Consider the following 19,182-nt stretch of genomic DNA (forward strand, 5'->3'; position numbering starts at 1 on the left):
TTAATCACAGGGCATATATTCCCACTTAGATATTTGTGTGTAGGAACTGAAGCCGCGCTGCTTGCAGAGAAGGCAGATGTATTAAAATTGGAAAAAAAAAAAAATTGGAGAACCAGTGATCTGATTCTGAGAAATTGTTTCAGAACTAGCCTGACAATTCATCTCTTCCTGTTTACATAGCAATTCTAATTGAACCCAGGTACGTGTTGTTGATTCACAGAGAACAGCATGTCGAGCAAAAAGTAGTGAAGCCGTGAAGAGTTGTACATGACAATATCAGTAAGTCTTTGAGTAGTCTGTGTGGCATCAAAGTGACCTTTGGAGAAATAAAGCACTTTCCTATTTCCTCCCTGGCCCTCAGCTAGCAATCATGACAGGGCTCAAATCTGACAGTTGGAAAGAGGTCCACAAGAGAGGAATACTTACAAAAATAAAATAAAAATGATGGCAGTGAGAACAGAGGTAGTGGCTGTCCTTGATTGCACCGAGAACTGTCCACGGTTCTGGATCCAGTTTTCTCTGGCTGTGTGCTGTTGGAATGTCAGGAACATTTGGAAGCAGAATAGGGGGGGGGGGCAACAGTTAGAAACAGAGAGACGGCAGCACCTCTCGACATCAGTTCCACCAACAGTGGAAATGAACTTGACATGATTATTTCACTTGCGTTACCTTTTCCGAGTCGCCTCATGATACGTGTATCGCTTCAGTTTCTTGAACAAGTCCAAAACATGTTTCAAGCACGCTGGCATTGGGTAAAATATCTGTCAACACATATCGCTCCCTCTTGAATATATTCAGCTCTCAAAGTGAAATTAATCCACACCAGAGATTTGGATAGAGACGGCGCTTATTCAAATATTGGCCTCTCGAATCCTGCATTCGTGAGCTGCACTTTGAACGCCGTGTACAATTACACTCATGAGTGGGTGAAAACACTGTACAGTCACTTTTATAACACTGTTTGTGTGATTGACTGTGAAATATATCTTTTTTTAATTGATGTAAAATATGTGTTGGTTCTGTTAAGATTGAAATGCTGTTCACCCCGATGCTGCTATTTTATAATTAAATAATGTATAACATAAAACATGAAAGCGGTTGCTTATTTACAGTACGGTTAAAAAAAAGGGCTTAAAATCAGGGCGAATACGATTCTGCACGTTGGTTAAAGGTATGTGTAGCTCTTTCACTCGGTTTCGACTCCCTTCTTATGCAGCAGCATCCTCTGTGACACATAGAGGCACTCTCCTCTCCTCTTCTCTCTTCTCTTCCATCTCCCCTCCTCACTCTCTTCTTCATCCAAGCACGAATTTATCGCCAACTCTCTCCGCCTCCCTGTGCACTCGCTAACGGATGAGTCGGGCGGTTGCGGATCGGCTCTGTTGCTCGCCGCCCTTTCTCCCAAAAACTCATCGTACAAGTCGAAGAGGACAAATGCTGTTTTTTTTTTTTTTTGCCCCAGAGTGGTCGGGTCGCCGTTGGTCTTCGTGTCTTGGGAAGTTATTTGCAGTGCGTGGATAGAAGCTGCTCGAGTGGTCGTCAGCAAAACGGGGGGATAGGCTTCAAGACGAGGTAAAAAAACAAACAAACAAAACTGTTGTTCCATTCAATTCCAAACCATACATAAATGCTGGAGGAAATGTTGCGTTTAGATGCCGACAGATGTGACTCGTCATCGAAGTAAAAGCTGGACTCGATGCTAACCGCGCTTAAGTCATTACGGGCAATTAATTTCCGTCACAAAGTATGAGTGCTTCCATTTGCAAAATGTTCACAATATTTGCCTACTCACACACACACCCCATGACCGACAACTAATCAAATCCAATAGAAGAGATGCTCCCAAAATGATTCTGTTCGTTTTTGAGTGACTACTGCGAGAGAGAATAAGAAACCAAATGATGATCACCAAATGACAGTATTTGAAACAACACGCATGATGCAGTGCAGTTGTTCACCAACAGTGAACAACAACCGCTTATTTAAAAAAAAGGGGTTCAGTAAAGGAGTGACAGCTTAAAAGGAAAGCATTGTCTTTTGCAACATTTTGGTACAGCTCTTCAAATTCATTTTATTAAAATGTACAAGTGTAACCAAATTTGATCTCTCGGTTTCTATCTCTCTCCCATATTGATGTCGGGTAAAATGTTTCTTTACGATGACAGATTAGTTGAACTGCCACACAAGTAAATGATATCTGTTGTCTCCTGGAAGTAAAGTAGCAATAATATTCCTCCAATGTGTTATGCTAATTTTATTATGCTAGCTATTATAACATCATGATAATTCATCATTGAAGATCTTTCAGATTAATAAACTCCCGAAACATCATGATAATTCATCATTGAAGATCTTTCAGATTAAATAAAAAATTATATTTTATTTTACGTGTAAGACATGCATATTAAATAGAAGGTTAAATCTATCGCAAAATCTTCTTGAGCGCCCAATATCCTCCTGTTATGAAGCTGCTGAAGTGAAACAGAAGTGTAAGAGATGATTGGCTGGTTCTTGGCCACCAAAAAGAATTGCTGTATTGATTGTCACTTCTTTAAATAGCCACGGGACCAGCTGGGCTCTCTTCAACCAGATGGGCACGACAATAATGATAAGAACAAGTGACATCTATTACCGTATTTCCTCAAATAGCGGCTGGTAGAAATTCACTTGAATTTATTCAACTGTAGATGGCGGAGAGGTCGTGATTGTATATATATTTTTTTAATAATATGAAACATGTCAAGTGGAAATGGCGTTTAAAACAAAGCAAAAAAGGACTAATTGACTTAAATAATGTGACATAGTCGGAGTCTACTAGAACGGTAATCGTCATTCAAGACCTCGTGCCACAACAGTTACTGCATGCACAGGAGCTTCTTTACAACTTGCAGGTTGTCACCGCGCTGCTTTTTTTTAAACTCTAAGAGCTTGTACTTTGGTACAGCTGTTTTGGTTTGCAACAGAGAGCAAACAGGCTCGGCAGTGATCGTATTTATCAGTCACCAGAATACGAAACGGGGCAAAAGATCCATTAAAAGGGGCAGTCAGTATTTGAAAACAAGACAATTCAGACTTTTTCAAATCCAACCTGGGTCTCTTTCGTGTGTGGATATAAATCGGATATGTATGCGACACACCTTCAGTATGAATGCTCATCCGACATCCTGTACATGTCATCAAAAGCTGCTTTCCGCACGGGCTGGGGAGTGTGCATGGCCACGAGATGACTTACAAACCTCGGTAATTCTGCAAAGTTGTTCAGAGAAACAGTGTTGACTTTATATTTGATTTTAATTCAGGCTCAGCTGGAAGATGAAGCATAAAGTGGACGTTGATCATAATTGTTCATCCACACAATTGGTTCATTTGTTACGTGCGGCAATAGCACAATGTCGACTTTAATAGACGTCTCCATGAAAGGAGGAGCTCGAGTAGTATCTGAGCATATCGCCAAAATATTTCTACCTCCTCCCGCCTTGCTCCTCTGTGGATATGAGATGACAACATGAGCCTCTTCACGCGGGATTTTAAACACTGGACCGTGTGGTCTTTTTTTTTGTGTGTGTGTATGTCACTCCACATCATGATTTGCACGCGTTTGCGTCACACCACGTACGCATTCCGCTCACATTAGAATTCAGGTTTGTTTTGGGAACGTGAGCAAGTACAGGAATTGGGCAACACGCCGTGCGGTGTTGAACGTAGCCTTATATGCATCACAACAGCTGGATCTTTTCAAAGCCGGCATTCTCTGCCGTTCCATCAAAATAACAATGGATTCAGGACTAGCGTACATATTAGCACAGTTTTTGGAGTGACCTGAAAAGCAGACTGTGTTAGTGGCCTCAATTCTAGCCCCCCCACCCCCATCCCCCACTTCTAGGAAGGCAAAAAAATTGTAGGTTATGCTTACTCAGAGCCATTTAAGTCCATCTTCCTCTTTTGCTCTCACTCTCTTATACATTTCTCTCTCTCTCTCTCTCTCTCTCTCTCTCTCTCTCTCTCTCTCTCTCTCTCTCTCTCTCTCTCTCTCTCTCTCTCTCTCTCTCTCTCTCTCTCTCTCTCTCTCTCTCTCTCTCTCTCTCTCTCTCTCTCTCTCTCTCTCTCTCTCTCTCTCTCTCTCTCTCTCTCTCCCTACGTCCTGCCGCTATGCACTCACTCAGACTGTGTCTCTTCACATCTCGTCACTCTAACCAGCACTCTGCCCTCCACTGCTCATCTCCCTCGCACGCACACAAAGACGGACAAAGGCAAAGGCCCGCGGCCACGTCTCCGCCGTGCACATCCACGCTATATGCATGCACAGCTTGCGTCATTGAATGTTAGCTTGTGTCTGATTTCTTGGATTGTTGGCTGATTCTGTGGTGTATGATAAGCTCATCATTGGGTCCCGTGTCGGTGTTGCTGCAGTCCGATGAAAATACCGTATCGCCATTTTATGAGCGCGTTGACTTTACAACGCCGTTGAGTTGTTTTATGTTGTCCCAACGCTTGTCCAGTCAAACAAACAAATGGAGAAAAAGGTCTTCTGTCAGAGGTCCTCGGTTTAGCGATGCGACATCATCATAATTGGTGCATGAGGCAGTTGTTTAGCGATTACTTAGGGTCGGTTTGGCGTTCAGCATTTCACGTCTTGTATTAGACGGAAGGAGAAATGGCCTCATGCTAAAATGGCAGCGCGCAAGTGGGGATTCAAGGGCGACGCGTTCCATTTTCTCTTTTTATTTGCGGCTCGGCTAAGTTAAGAAGGAAGCGAGATATATTCCACTGGGTCATTTTAATAATGTATAGGTCAGCCCTGTATTAAATAGCTGAAGTGGTGGCGGTGTATTGCTCAGTCTCCAGGGGACCGGATTCCTCCAGAGTGCATCACGTGACAGCATAATGTGGACTTTTTTTTTTGTGAACAGTAGCAGTTAAATCACACACACACACCTACTCTCTCTCTCTCTCTCTCTCTCTCAAATTTCTAAGGGATTTAAAAAAATATAGTTATATATATATATGAGTTATTTCACTAAGGCAGGTTTTCGTGGAATGAAAATTCCCCGCCAAAAATAACACTTTCGAGCCACAAAAGTGACAAAAAAAGATCGGATGTCTATATTTAAAACTTCCTGGAAACACACTGATGTTTTTTTTTTCTTCTTCTTCTTCTTTGAGAAGTTTTTATAGAACCAGATCACAGCTTCTCAGTATTCACAAGACAGGTGCAAGTGGCTATGGCTTTAAGAGTGTTTGCAATTTTGATCACACTCGAGTTATTCGCGTTCCAGAGCACTGTGTGTGTAATAATCAGCAACACCTGAATGGAAGAATTCGGGCATAGAAAATATCAGACAATAACCGCTTTTGTTCTGTTGACCAATGAGTAAGTACTTTGCAGTCACAAATGAGTGAGTGGGGATCACAGAGTAGAGTAGACTCGATTATGCTCGGCGAAGAATAAAATAGTCCATTTTCAGTAACGCGGAACTGATTGCTTTTGGAACAAAGAATGACTTTTAAATGAAATGTCACAATTCCTTTAATCATTTTTGAAAATGATCAAGACGTTCTCACTGCTACCTTTCTTTCTCATTAACTCTTTAGATTACTTTTTTTTTTTTTTAATTCTTGCCTGTTACTTTTAAGACGTTCATTCAAACTCGGAGTACAAATACATTTACTGGAGATTTGGTCAAGTAAGACGTCATGACGGTTGTTTAGGCTTCCTGATTTCTTTCTGAAGCACGTCGCACTCATGCTGATTTTTAACATTGTCTCCTTATTGCAAATCATGTACATTGTGAATTGTTGTCATCTGACGTGTATCCCTTCAATTATTTGGACAGACGGAATGTTGTTCTAACGTTCATCTTAAATGTGAAGAAGGTGCAATTCTTTTTTGTGTCCTCATGCAGATTGTGTGTACTGGGGATTTTTTTTATTTTTGGTCACGTGGAGCTTTGCCCTCTCTATCCCCGGAGCCACGCATCGCATTAGCTGGCTCATCCACAGAACCAAGGCTACTCCGCACGGTGCCCCCCCCCCCCCCACATTAAGATGCAGAACACTCTCGTTGACTTTTTTTCCTCATCGATTCCTAATCCTTTGCCCCTCCATAATGAATGATTACCACAAGAGCGAGCAAACCTCTTGTCCCTGGCATTTGGGGGGTGGGGGGGGGGGCATTGCTGAACATCATGGTGAGAGTGCAGCTGGAATGAGAAATGTCTCTTGATGAGGAGAGATCAAGCTGCCGATTCAGTCAATCATAATGTTCTAAGGGAAGGCCAATGGAGAGGCAGAGATGAGGCTAAGTTCAGGCAGAATGATGTCACGCCGGGAAGGTAGAATCAATAGTGATGAAATGTGTGCCGATTCACAAAAATAATTAGCATCAGATGAGGTAGGTGGGACATTTATAATCGGTCAACATCATTCTTTGTGTATTACGTTCAAAGATTTTTGTCAGCATTTTGGCAAGAGCATCCATCCATCCATTTTCAACACCGCTTATCCTGAGCAGGGTCACGTGGGGTTGCCTTGGCAAGAACATTGACTCGATTTTAATGCCACTTTTACAACGCCTTGAAAAAAAAACGGCCCAACCCCGTCAAGTTTGTTACAGATTGGTAAAAAGATTTTGCTTGAGGATATCACCGTATGTAGCATTTGCCATCTTTTCCTTGACTCGGAGCAGTATCGTATATGACTATTGTTGAAAAACATCCCCGCCATATGCCGCCGCCATGTTTCACTTTGGGGCGATGAGATGAGTTTGGTTGTGTGTGTGCACCAGATTCAGACTTTTGGTCTGTGTGAGCATGTAAGCTCGCTGGATGTCCTAATCGGCGCAATACGAGAGCCATCCATTTTTTTTTAATAGCTCTTATGTGGGTAATGGTTGAGCTTGAGCATGCTCCATTATTGTTATTATTATTATTATTATTATTATTATTAGTAGTAGTAGTAGTAGTAGAAGTATTATTAACATGTGACTTGCGCATGTCAATAAATATACTTCTTATGTTGCATATTTTATAGTTGCCTTGTAGAAGTTGGCTCAATTGCAAGCCACTCTCAAGCCCTTGGTCGAAAATACCATTTGGATGTTGTTGAATACGAGTTGGATTGACAGAGATCTAATTGCCTGTACTTAATCATCACAAAATTAGCATTCACAGTGAGTAGATAAAAAGTAAATGAAAAAACTCAGAGGTAGGCCTCCCTCCTAGTGGGCTAATTATGTTGCTTTCTTGCGTGATGTCTCATCATGAGTCACCAGAGAAAAGGATTGCTCCTGTTATTGCACCTTCAGGAAGAGCGACATGATGTCCCAGTCTTTTTTTGGGCTTTTGGGTCATTTTCATTACTCTCTACAAATGGGATTGTTGACATATGATGAATGGAACAAATTTATTTGTCGATGAATTGCACAAAAGTAAAGGCGCCGAAGGATAAAAACCACACACTAGAAGAGCGAGCCCTTCTGAATTGAATTGAAAGTTATGCCGATGGAAGCGTTGATGAAAAGCTAAAAAAAAAAATTTTTAAAAGCAGAACTGTTTTTGTATTTTTTTTTTTTTTAATGATATAACATTTTGTTAACACAATAACTGTGACGAACCGCGGTGAAAAGTTATTCTGCCTGGAGCACACCAATCACATTAGATCGCCCCAAGAACAGCATCCCCACAGTTAAACGTGGCGCTGGCAGCGCCGTGCTGCGGCCATGTTTATTTTTTTTTTTCGAGCAGGCTATGGGAAACTGGACCGAGTCGAGGGAAAGATAGTTGGTGTAAAATACAAAAACCATCCATCCATCCATTTTCTGAACCGCTTTATCCTCACAAGGGTCGCGGGGCGTGCTGGAGCCTATCCCATCTGTCTTTGCGCAGTAGGCGGGGGACACCCTGAACTGGTTGCAAGCCAATCGCAAGGCCAAAATACAAAAACAAATATGATAGTGTATTTTTTAGCAAAACCTGGACCGGTCTGTAAGCGGTTGATGGAGTCGCAGTATTTTTCAAGAGACAAACTTAATTGCTCCCGTGAACCCATTTGTTACCTGAAACGTGCATAAATCGAGGTAACGTTTCCCATTGTAATTAATGGAAATGCAATAGATTCCACTTAGCTTTTTAGTTTGCTTATTTTAACTTTTTTTTTTACCACTGTGTGATTAAAAATATAATGCCATATAGAAATAAATGAAAAGACACAATTAATCAAGAAATATAAAAGAAAAACCATGAGAACTATTTATTGCTCCGTAACTTTAACTAAGAAAGGCAAAAAGGGGAGGAGAACTACAGGCCTTCCATAGCAACATGGGCAAATTCTCATTTGTGATTGGACGATCGAGAATAGGGGAGCTGAACTAACGTCGAGGTGTACAACTTTTTTTCCGCCTTGTGAGAGATTCGTACAACTCGTTTTCCATTTACAGAAATGCGTCACGCTTTGAATTACATGGCCCAAGTTTAACTTATATTACCTTTGCAACTACCGTACATGACATCTTAGCGCCAATTCCTAATCTCCTTTCTTGCTCATTATCACAAGGAGTCGTGACTAACTTGAGCAAACGTTGCTGAGGCTGTCAAGAAGATATGAAGAAATGTTTTCGAGTCTGGAGGAAAAAGTAAACAAATGTCAGATTGCACTTCATTTTTCTGCAGCCCCAAATAGTTCATGTACAAGATACACACGTAATATATTCTAGTTTATCATTTCTAAGACGGTAACCGTATATTTAAACTCTTCTCCGTGCTGTTTTTTGACAAAGGCATTTACTGAGCTGTCACACGTTCCACTGCTTATGACTGTTATTCATACTGCAGAGGAGATTACCGCTGAGTATAATGAACCTTTTAAGTCTATATATATATAATATTCCACTGAAATCGGCTCCATTGATGGTTCAGATGCGAAGAGCAGTTGAAACGGAATGAATAACCCTGACGAAAATGCGGTCATTATTTTTACAATATCCATTACCGCTAATCTCATGTCAGCCGTGCCTTTTATTCTTTGTTGCTGCATTATGCTGTGTAACGTTCATATTTAATGGCATTGACCTGATTTTTCTCCGTTCATGGTTACGGTATGTGTTGGCTTACTGGAAGATCAGTGGCTTGTATATGGCCCCCGCATCACTTTATGACATCACGGGGGAGGATTCAAATGAAATCATGAAAGTTCATATTTATTAATGCTAAGGACCAACGGTTTGTAGGCAAAGTGTTGTCATTCCAATGAATGCCCGCACTTTACCCATCATGCCGCTACAGTCATGTATGTAACGATAATAACCAATTGAATTTCGAAAGAAAATCTCAAATCGGTACGAGCAAAAATAACTCTGTGTCCTATTGTCCTTGCTAGCGAATAGGTGTGTCTCTTTTGGTCAAGCTCCTCGTAATTTCCCTGCGTGTGAAATTGTTTGAGCTTTTCATTTCCCGGGTGCAAATGGTGAACATCCTCACGGCAAAGACTGTTTAGTTTTTGTTTTTTAAATAGCCCATCATCAGTTTGAAGCCAATGTGTGACAATTTATGATTGTGTATCTACAGACAACCTGATTAAGATTTAAAATCTTTTGTTGGCATGCTGCCTCAAAAATGGTGTAAATTCCGTCCTAAACCATTTGATTGGGATGAATTCTCCACTCTTAAAGGGTACATAATATTTTTAAAAAAGTGACATTTTAATTGCTTATATACACTCGTATTTTGACCAAAGCAGGTAAAAGGCATTTTGGAAATGTTTGAATTTGAAATTGGCATATCTCATATATGCTTCAGCGCCTTTACACGTGCCTTCACGTCATGATATGACAGAGCATGGCTGCAATGTTCCCAATTTTTTAAATTTCGGAACTTGGTATTAGTTATTCAATGGCAGGAGGAAAAATCTGACGGACAGGTTGGGTGTTTGTGTGAATGCGCAAAGTAAAAATTCTTCCCACTTTGCTGTGATGACATTTTATATAATGTGTCCCTCAACCGCAGTAAAAATGACCTATAAAAGAAGTTTGCGTTGCGGCGCCATTACAGGGTACGCTAACCCTTCTTCATCTACTCTTTGTATTTTCTGGCTGTCTGGATGCCCTGTCACACCATAAAATACGAACAAAACACGTTGCAATTTATTTATTGTCTCCCGAAAGAAAACACTGCTAACAATAAATGTAATAACGCAGTGAGGTGATATTTTTCAAATCAAGCCACCGATTAAGTGAAATTCTTTCACGTCGTGTTGCCGGAGCAAGGTCATAAACAGCACAGTATATGCGCAGACCCCCGATAATGGAAATACGCGTCGGTTTGTAGAACCATCTGGACAGCCAAAGTGCACATCAAAAACGCTGTGGAAATTTCTTTTGACCTTGTTATCGCGTACTCCGGCTCATTCGTTGGCTGCACAAGATCATGCATATTTCATGTCAACTCTCACTTGACCTTATAAAAGGTACAACGGGAACTCCACCCCCTTTCAGCCAAGTACTTTATTTCCTGCTAGAAGATTTGGGTAAGTCACCTATGTATGATTTAGGGCAGTCCTTGATGTTCTAAAATGACAGAGCAAATCTAGGTCCCGAGTTCCTCATGCTTTAAAAATAGGCCAAATGCCGACCTCATTGCCTGCGCCGCTGTCGGACCAAATGGGAGTGGCGGAGGAGAAGCAGACCTTTGAATGAAAGAAAAGGGGAATGTTTTCTCTTTTAACCCTTTCAGAGACAGCGGTTACTACAGAGGACAGCTTAAAGAAAGAGGGTTAAATAATAATAATAATAATACATTTTATTTATAAGCGCCTTTCAAGACACCCAAGGACACTTTACAATAACAAAACAATACAAGAGAAGAAAAAAAACGGCTGCTTGTTTTGAAAGTAGCTCATTGACTGAAGCCCGTCCAACTTTTAGCCTCTTGTATAAAGATGTGTGGGGGGTTATAGAAGAATACATTTTGAGAACATTGTGGCACGTATTCCATGGGAGCAGCCAATTGGGCGACGCGTTCATTGATTGAGAAACGTATCCGACGACAATGAAAGAGAAACCGATTTGAGTAAAGCAGATTCCATAACAACAGAAGGTGCTCTTAACTTCCCAGTGGGATATCAGCAACAGGATTAGCAAATTGCAGTGACGGGGCTAACATTTGAACCCTAGGCGAGAGCGAGCTAGTGGAGTTAGGCGGCTGGGAGTCGATCATGATGGGGCCCTGACAGAGCTCGTTGCTGTTATGAATGTTTGTGCTGCACCAACAGTTTCCCTGCAAGAGCCCGTGTCACGGTTTTTATGAGGAGGGCAGATTTAAGAGGGATTGGCGCTTAATCCTTCGGGGGTTGCCCATGCTGTGAGATAACAGCTGACTTCAGTTAAAGCACTGATGCCCTTACGCTTGTTGGAGAAATCTCGACAAATGCAGTTTGAATGTTTTCATTCAGTTCTTTGAGGTTTGTTTGTTTGTTAATTCAGTGAGTTTTTAGATCACGTTTGTTAGTTTTTAGTAGTTTTTGTCTTTTGAAAATGCTTCATTTTATGTTTAGTTTTTGTATTGTTATATATTTTTCTATGGAGTATTTCTCAAGTGCAAGTTAAAAGGAAAAATATCACTCACTAGGTATTGCATAATAAGGTGAACTATGAATGTACAGCAATAAAGGACATTATTGCTGTACACCAAAAAAAGGACATTTTAACTATTGTTAGATGTATAAATGTAAGATGTAGTTTGAGTCGGTTTTCTTTTATTTAAGCATTTCATTTTCATTAATGAAAATATTTCAATGTTCATTTTTGCTTTTTTTCCCCCCAATTAGATTTTTTTCTTCGTTTTTGTTAACTCTAATAGGTTTGGCAAGTTAAAAACTGTTAAAAAAAACGTAATTCAGCTCCAGTATAAAGAATATAGGGATGTCGTAAATAGCTACCCCCTCAGAGTCAAGATTCATTTTACAAACTTGTGTTGTTGCATCCACAAAGTTCACAGTTCACAGCTCACAAGTTACTGTGCCAAAATGTAAAGTTTTCCAATCAGTGTTTTTATTATTCTCTGTGCTTGGGTCGATTGGTAAAGGCACCGACATTTTAGATTGTTTTGGACAAATAGTGATGCTGCAAGTTCCGATAAAAGGCCAAAAAGTACCATCCAGACTTTAACAAGGAACCAGATGCTAATTCGGAGTTTGTCTATAGTTTTGCCCTCATTGCTTTTGGAAAATGGAAGCAAATAATTCCAGAAGGCGTTGCAAGTTTTTGTGAAGAAGACTCGATGTTGCTTAGGAAACCATGAATATCGAAAGAAGACTGTAAAATTCAATACGGCATACAAATGGGTGTTCTTCTTTGGACAAACATCACTTATTGTCAACTGACAGTTGTTACTGTGAAAAAGGCAGCCATGCGAAAGCACATAAACGCGTCAAGTGCTTTGCTGCCAGCTAAGGTTTCATTTAAATCAAGTCGCACGTCTGACCTTGACCTTAGAGCGTAGCCGCGGAAAGCTGATAAAATGCAAACTGCGACTGTGGTAACGTTTGATTTTGAAAGCAGCGGTCACGCGTCCTTTGGTCTTTTTTCAACCTATGCGCTAACGTATCGCACCACTTAACTTTGCAGTCATCGAGTGCTATTTACAGTAAACGTTTGCATGAGAAAAAAAAAAATTCTTCTCTTATGGTAAGATTTAAAATGCAGACCGTTGTTAGATTTCAGGAGCATAAAATAGTCCAGGTAGCGCTTGCCTGATGAGCTGGAAATGTTTTTCCCTGGCCTGCACTACTCATGTGGACAAATGTTGCGTACCAGCTGCAGCCCTCGTAGCCACAACAGAGAGGTCAAAGAGAGGTCATGTCAAGTCTTCATGACAAAACTTGTGTTGGTAAGCCAGTGAGTCACCTCCATTCAGCTCATCGGGTCCAATGGCGCTGCGGCGACATATCATGTCAGCGTCAGATCGTGTCACGAGAGTGTACAGAAAGAGATGATTGCCCGTATTAATTGGTAAAAAGTCGCTCGGATGCCACCGGATGATATCATCAAGTTCTCACTCGGGCGGGATAAGCAAAGGTCAAGTCTGAGTTGAACATCTCATTTCTGGTTCATTTGTATTAAATCGAGGCTGAAACGTTAGCATGATTTGTTGAGTTGACACTAAAGCAGAACCATGCACATGAAACTAGAGGATCGTGTTATGTAAAGCAAATATCATTTTTTTAAGGTACACGTAGACGGAAGGTAGAAGTCGGCAAGACGAAGCGGAATTTGCCAGCTTTGTCTGTGTGCCAGCCGTGTCATCCGAGGAGCTTCCTGCGGAGACAAAGCTACTTAGGATTTCTCTGCCTTTTACCCCCATAAGAGCTTAACGATGATCATTTTAGCCGCAGGATCGTACACTGTGACCTGAAGCAAAACTACGGGAATGTTTAGATGGCGTATGGCTCCGACAAATCACCGGTGCGTCAACAATGTTTCTGTAATTTAAAAAAAAGAGGCTTTTTGCCAATATCATTCGATCGCTAGTACGAGCCTGTACGTCGTGAAGTGGAGCCGTCTTTTGGAATCGGATGGAAAAGTCGCGTATTTTGAATATAAAGTGTTTGCATGTAAACCGTCACGGCATAGGTTAGTCTCCGTACCAATGTCTGCTTGCGAATATGAAGCTCGGGCTAATTGAGTGGAGATGATATGCCGTACTGCAGCAGTTAAGATCCGGATGCGCTCTCTCCGCGTTGGCATTTAGAGGACGCGAGCAGATTCGGCTCACCGACAAAGACTTATTTATGCTGGAATGTTACACATTTACATACATTTTGAATCAACGCCCGGAGAAAGTTGCGTGGCCCTAATTTTGACAGGCAGCTGTGATTATCTCCGCCTACGGCTGCGTGAGTGACGCATTGCAGGCCTGATTGCATCTTCCCATCCTCGGCGGCTCAAAGCCAGAAATATTTGCTCGGGAAGAGACATTTCTTTGTCCGTGCATCTGAAAAGTTATCTCCGTGCCACAACGACTACATTCTCTTGTCTCGTCGCGCATCCATAATCAGTGCGTCAACAATAGGTTCTTTCTCCTTTGGTTTATCTGCATAACAAATATGACATGCAGTGAAACCACAATGTTTTTGTTTTGTTTTTTTAATCAAGGGTATTTCGATCATCTGCGCAGATAACATGGAAAAAGTAGATAAATCCCAAGCTCTGTATGCCAAGGCGAGGGTGCGCCTCGGGTATGTATGCATCATGTGAAATGCCAAGAAATTAGCATTAGCGATGGCCATTTTTTTTTCCCCCCCTCTGGGATTTGGAAGTCTAAATATAACTACAGTGTCGTTAATTATGTCTACCACAAGTTGGAAAAGACAAACAAAGACAATAAGCGAGTCATACAGGACCCGCCACTCAATCATTGGTGTTCAAAAGTCGACCGTGACAGCATCTCTTCTAGCTGATGGATACATTTTCAAATGGAGTTACAGTTCAATGACTTGTCGACAAAAGTTGCGTGATTGTATCTTGCAGGCGTGACAAAATTAAACTTTCCCACTGTTGGGTTTTAAATATCAGATTATACGGGGGGCCCTACTGTGTAGCTTGGTTTCACTGTCATTGGTGCATTAGTTGTCGTGACAGCATTCAACCTTTTTTCTTGGATACTTGCAACCATAAAATGCTTTTTTCGAAGTCAGTGAGAGTGTTGCGGTTCTATTCTGGATCACTGCGTGAACGTGAGAGGGAAAGAAAGGTTTGTCTGTCTCAATACGGGTCCTGGAATTAAATGGCGACGAATCTAAGTTGGAGTCCACCTATCGTCTAAAGTCAGCCGGGACGTTCTTGAGCACCTTCCGACCTTGAACAGGATAAGCTGTTTTGAAAATGGCGAGACGGATTAGTTTATGTTTTCAATAGAGTGGCAGTATTCTTGTAGTGCGCCGTTTTGCACCAATTGAATCAAAAAATGTAATCCAATTTTCACACGCTGTCATTGGGTCGCCCCCGTGCTTCTTGAATATGTTTTTGGTTCAAGCATCATCAAAGCTAAGGCAGCGCTAACTGCTGTTACTTTAAAGTCTGCGTGACCGGTAACTTTGTTAATCAGCGCAATGTCATGTGTTTCTTATGATCCGTTTTGAATACAGATTTGTCTTGTGGGAGAGCCTCCCACTGCTCTATAATCCGATGCACCTTATATATGGATCGATATTCAGATTTCTTGCACGCCGTATTTTAAATCTCCTGTAAAGTACTTTGTCACAGCTGTGGCGGTAGAGAAAGCTCGATATAATGAAAGCTGTATTGTAGTCCCGTTAGCGTAGCTCCATCTTGTGGATGCATAATGCAACCACAGCCATTTTTAGGATGGAAAATTTGCATATTCTATAAAGCTGTAGTTTTTTTGGGGGGGGGGGCGCACTAAGACAAATGAATAAAGGCAATGCGTGCAGGCAGTGTGGTGAAATTAAAATTGTACGTGCAATTATTATGATTAAGGTCAGTGCTAATGAACCAGTTTGCTGCAAGAGTAGCAATTACCATTACTTGGAGATCCCTTCGAACACCAAATGTGGATTATTTGCCAGCATGGGATGTCAAAGCGAGCTCATACTTTTGCTATTCATTTGGGTACAGCGCATTCATCTCATTGCTCCGTCTGAAGAAGGACTCATTTCGACGTAATCATTCGCAGAGCAAATTTAACTGATTATTTTAAGCACAAAATGAAGCGAAGACGAGTGGTTCAAGACAAAAACAGTAAAGGGAGGCCGCGCTATAATACCGGTTATCTCAAACTATGGTGTTCAGGAATCAGCAAGGTGTGTGTGTGTGTGTGTGTGTGTGTGTGTGTGTGTGTGTGTGTGTGTGTGTGTGTGTGTGTGTGTGTTCCCTCCCCCATATGCTCTCCTCATGAGCATCACTGAGAAAGATTGCCGTCTCCAAGGCAATTCTTATAGTTCTATTTGGCAAGGTCACTTTCAAAGAGAGATCAAAAGGTCACCCAAAGAAAAACAGCAAAGCCACCTGGAGAAAATTACAAGTTCACTTTGGTCAAATGGTGACAACTTCATGAGAGGAGGAGGAGGTGATGGCGGGGGGGGGGGGGGGGGGATGTTTAGATGCGATGGAAGATGCTGCCAAAAGAGATGAAAGCATAGAGAGTCGAAGAAGGCCAGCGAGGCACGAGGGAGGGCTGGATAATAAACAGCGTTGGCTGCTTCCCGCATCAAGACCAACTCATCAGGCAGTACATGAGAAGCCTCCACACTGCATCATTTCACTCCCGTCTGCCAAGTAAACTACATCCATCCTTCTCACTTAGTTCAAACTCCTTCTGGCAGTGGTCCCGCGTAGCGGCCACCCCCCAACACACACACACCTCCCACTTACCCCCCACGGAGTGTGCTGGCGGTCGCCTTCATCAGGCTTCCATCAATATTTTAGCGCTCTTGCTCCTGTGGGGTACACGGAACACTCGGAGAGCTCAGTGGGAGGTGCTGACGGAGAGGCCTCGCGGGAGGAGGACGAGGGAGGAGAGCCGTGTAGAAACGCTCACGAGGGAGCGGAGGATAGTTTCCGAGATGTGGAAACGGAGAAATAATCAAACGGAAAATGGGACTAGAGGAAACATCGCTATGGGTAAGTGAAAAATGAGTTGATGGAAAGAGACAATTTGCTGTTTAGTATTTATTTTTATTTTTTTTTTGTATTACGAGAAGAAATGTTAGTTCTGCATTAGTGGCGGAGACATTTTGTCCTTTTCGGTCCTCTCATCCTTGCTCTCCTTTTGGAGGAGTTCCGCTCACACTGTTGCTACGACTACGGCCGTTGACACAATTAGGGATTATTAGGGGTTGTCAGCATGACGAGGAGGACGGAGGGAGATCGCAGAAGGCACGCGTCCTCTCCGATGATAGAGTTGTTATTATTCATGACTATATTGATCGAGCGAGGGCTAAGTGTCAAATAAATTTAAAAGGCCTCCTGTCAAAGACAATGAAAGAATGATAGTTGTTGTCTGCAGGAAATGCACATCATGCACTTTGCAGGAATGTACGCGATGTTTATTTACACACCAGACGTAGACCTGGCAGGAATGACATTTCCCAGAGGAACCGACGAATGAAACAAGCGACCTCGCGCTATTTGCGCCACAAAATAAATTAAAAAAAAGAAACGTCCTTGCAGCTAAGCAGCTAATGACTTACAGTAAATATTATAATTCACAGGCAAGAGGGATTCCTGTGCCAAAGAGTGCTCAAGGTTCTTTCAAACAAATTATGTAAGTATTCCATCCACCATTTCTTTTGCCATAACATTTGACATTTGAATTCACGAGCGACCAAGTGTAAATTTAGCTTAACGGCGCACTTAAAAGAAGGTTAAAGAAGTTTCGTGTGCCAGGACTAAAAGTTTGAGGACGCATGAAGTGACCCGGTTTCTTGCAGCTGCCCGAAATGATGACCAAGAAGATATTTCAACGTGATTGGGATGTGCAATCACGCCCTCCAAATACGGACAGACTTTTAGCTTACAACACGCCACGTCAAGGGCGGGTTTTCAACAGTTTTCATCCTGGAACGCGCATTTTCCTATTGTCGTTCTGATTTTACGACTACAGTAACGCGATTGACACTGCCAGACAAAGCGCTCCAGTATTGTTATATTTATTCAATCTTTGCCAATAAGGAAAACTGTGTCGCAAAAGTCATCGTCTACATGCACGCGTACGATCACAGGTTTCGGTTACCGTCTAACAGCTGTTATAATGACTGACAAGTAAACCGTGAGTCACTTCTGGTACGCCGCTTTCGTCACCTCACTTCCCACACGGAGTGGTCATGCGAGTGAATGGTCGTCGGTCTCTCCGCATGCGGCGTGATTGATTTGCGACAAGTTGTAGTTGCTATTTGGGTTCGTTTATGAAACAGAAGTAAAAGGTCAAACGCCGATATTAATGTGATCTTAGCGGTGTTTGGGAACAATAAGGGTGAAAACAGAAGCAATCTTCCTTTGAGTTCCATTCCTTGCTGGGGAAGGCCCCCCCCCCCCTCTTTTCTGGGTTCACATTCAAGCCTTTGTAAAAAGATTGTCGATAAGTGAATTTCAGAACACATCAATGTTATGCGCCCTTTGAAAGATCAATAAACTATTGACAAGACTGAGCCTTGTCTTTTACGCCACAACGACAAGTATGCGAGACGAACTGAAAGTGTTTTGTGTGTGTGTGTGTCTGTTGATCTGTTGATTCCCAATCTTAAAATAGTCAAAGGAAGACTTAAGACCTTTTCACACAGCGGCAAGCAATCTATTTTGAATGTGCTGCTGTGTCGCGGCGCTGTGCCGCAGGTGGGTCGGCGGCCGAATTGAACATACGACAGGACTTTGTGACGACATCTCGGCGCGTCCAATAGGCGAGACGATGGCGGTGTGAGTTCAGAGTGCACATGCGGGAAGACATTTTGGTCGAGTTCTACGCGTGATAATGCCAAGTCCCTGTGTCCTGAAGTGTGGGACATAGGACACATGACATACTGTGATGAAGCACGGGCAGGCCTAAACTGCCCGAGATCCGGCTCGGTCATTCAAATGGGAACCGAATGCACTTCTTTTAGCAGCTGCTCGTGTCTGCTACGGGCTTTCTGTTGAAACGGCGACAAATGCATCTCGCCGAGGTATAACCTACTTGACAGTAGGCTAGTCCCTTCCTTTAAATCATTCAGATTTTCCGAATCCACATTCATAATCGCCTGCTCAAAATGGACCCCGTTGTGTACCGACACAAATGTTAGTGTTCTTGTCAAGACTCAATTCTGGTACCAGGAGGGAACGAGGAGAAGCGTTAGGTTAGTTCTCTGCACGTCACCCGAACTAACACTGTCCGACCTTGCTCACTGTTGAGTCTTAACACTTATCTCTTCCTAACCACGTCCTCGGAAAGATGATTGCGTCCCTAAACTTCCACACAGTGCACTAAGCATTCTTGAGTTTATAATGGATAAAAAGGATTATATATGTGAGTACATTATGATTAATATGCAATGATTAAGAAGCTTAAGCTTCAATTGATGATTGCCGGCATAAGCGTTCTTCTTTGCAAGCGTAATCAATTTATCAATCAATCAATTTAATAACAAACGAATGTATAATAACTAAAAATAATCTATCAGTTCTTTCAACAAACAATCATC

The 19,182-nt window shown here is 42.1% G+C and overlaps 1 protein-coding gene across 10 annotated transcripts in view; it reads left to right on the top strand.

The window, feature by feature from the left end:
• Positions 1 to 1,280: 1,280 nt before the first annotated feature.
• dlgap4b (discs, large (Drosophila) homolog-associated protein 4b) overlaps positions 1,281 to 19,182 on the top strand; it is a 70,016-nt gene continuing 52,114 nt past the window's right edge. For 6 of the 10 annotated variants that reach the window (XM_052075953.1, XM_052075960.1, XM_052075959.1 and 3 more), the window contains exon 1: positions 1,281 to 1,572. The gene's annotated coding sequence lies outside the window, so the exon portion shown is untranslated. Of the gene's footprint in view, positions 1,573 to 16,081; positions 16,631 to 19,182 lie in introns of those variants that run through there. The other 4 variants (XM_052075954.1, XM_052075958.1, XM_052075956.1 and 1 more) reach the window with 2 other exon arrangements.

The sequence above is a fragment of the Hippocampus zosterae genome, chromosome 9 (genome assembly GCF_025434085.1).
Source record: "Hippocampus zosterae strain Florida chromosome 9, ASM2543408v3, whole genome shotgun sequence".
Classification (NCBI taxonomy): domain Eukaryota; kingdom Metazoa; phylum Chordata; class Actinopteri; order Syngnathiformes; family Syngnathidae; genus Hippocampus; species Hippocampus zosterae.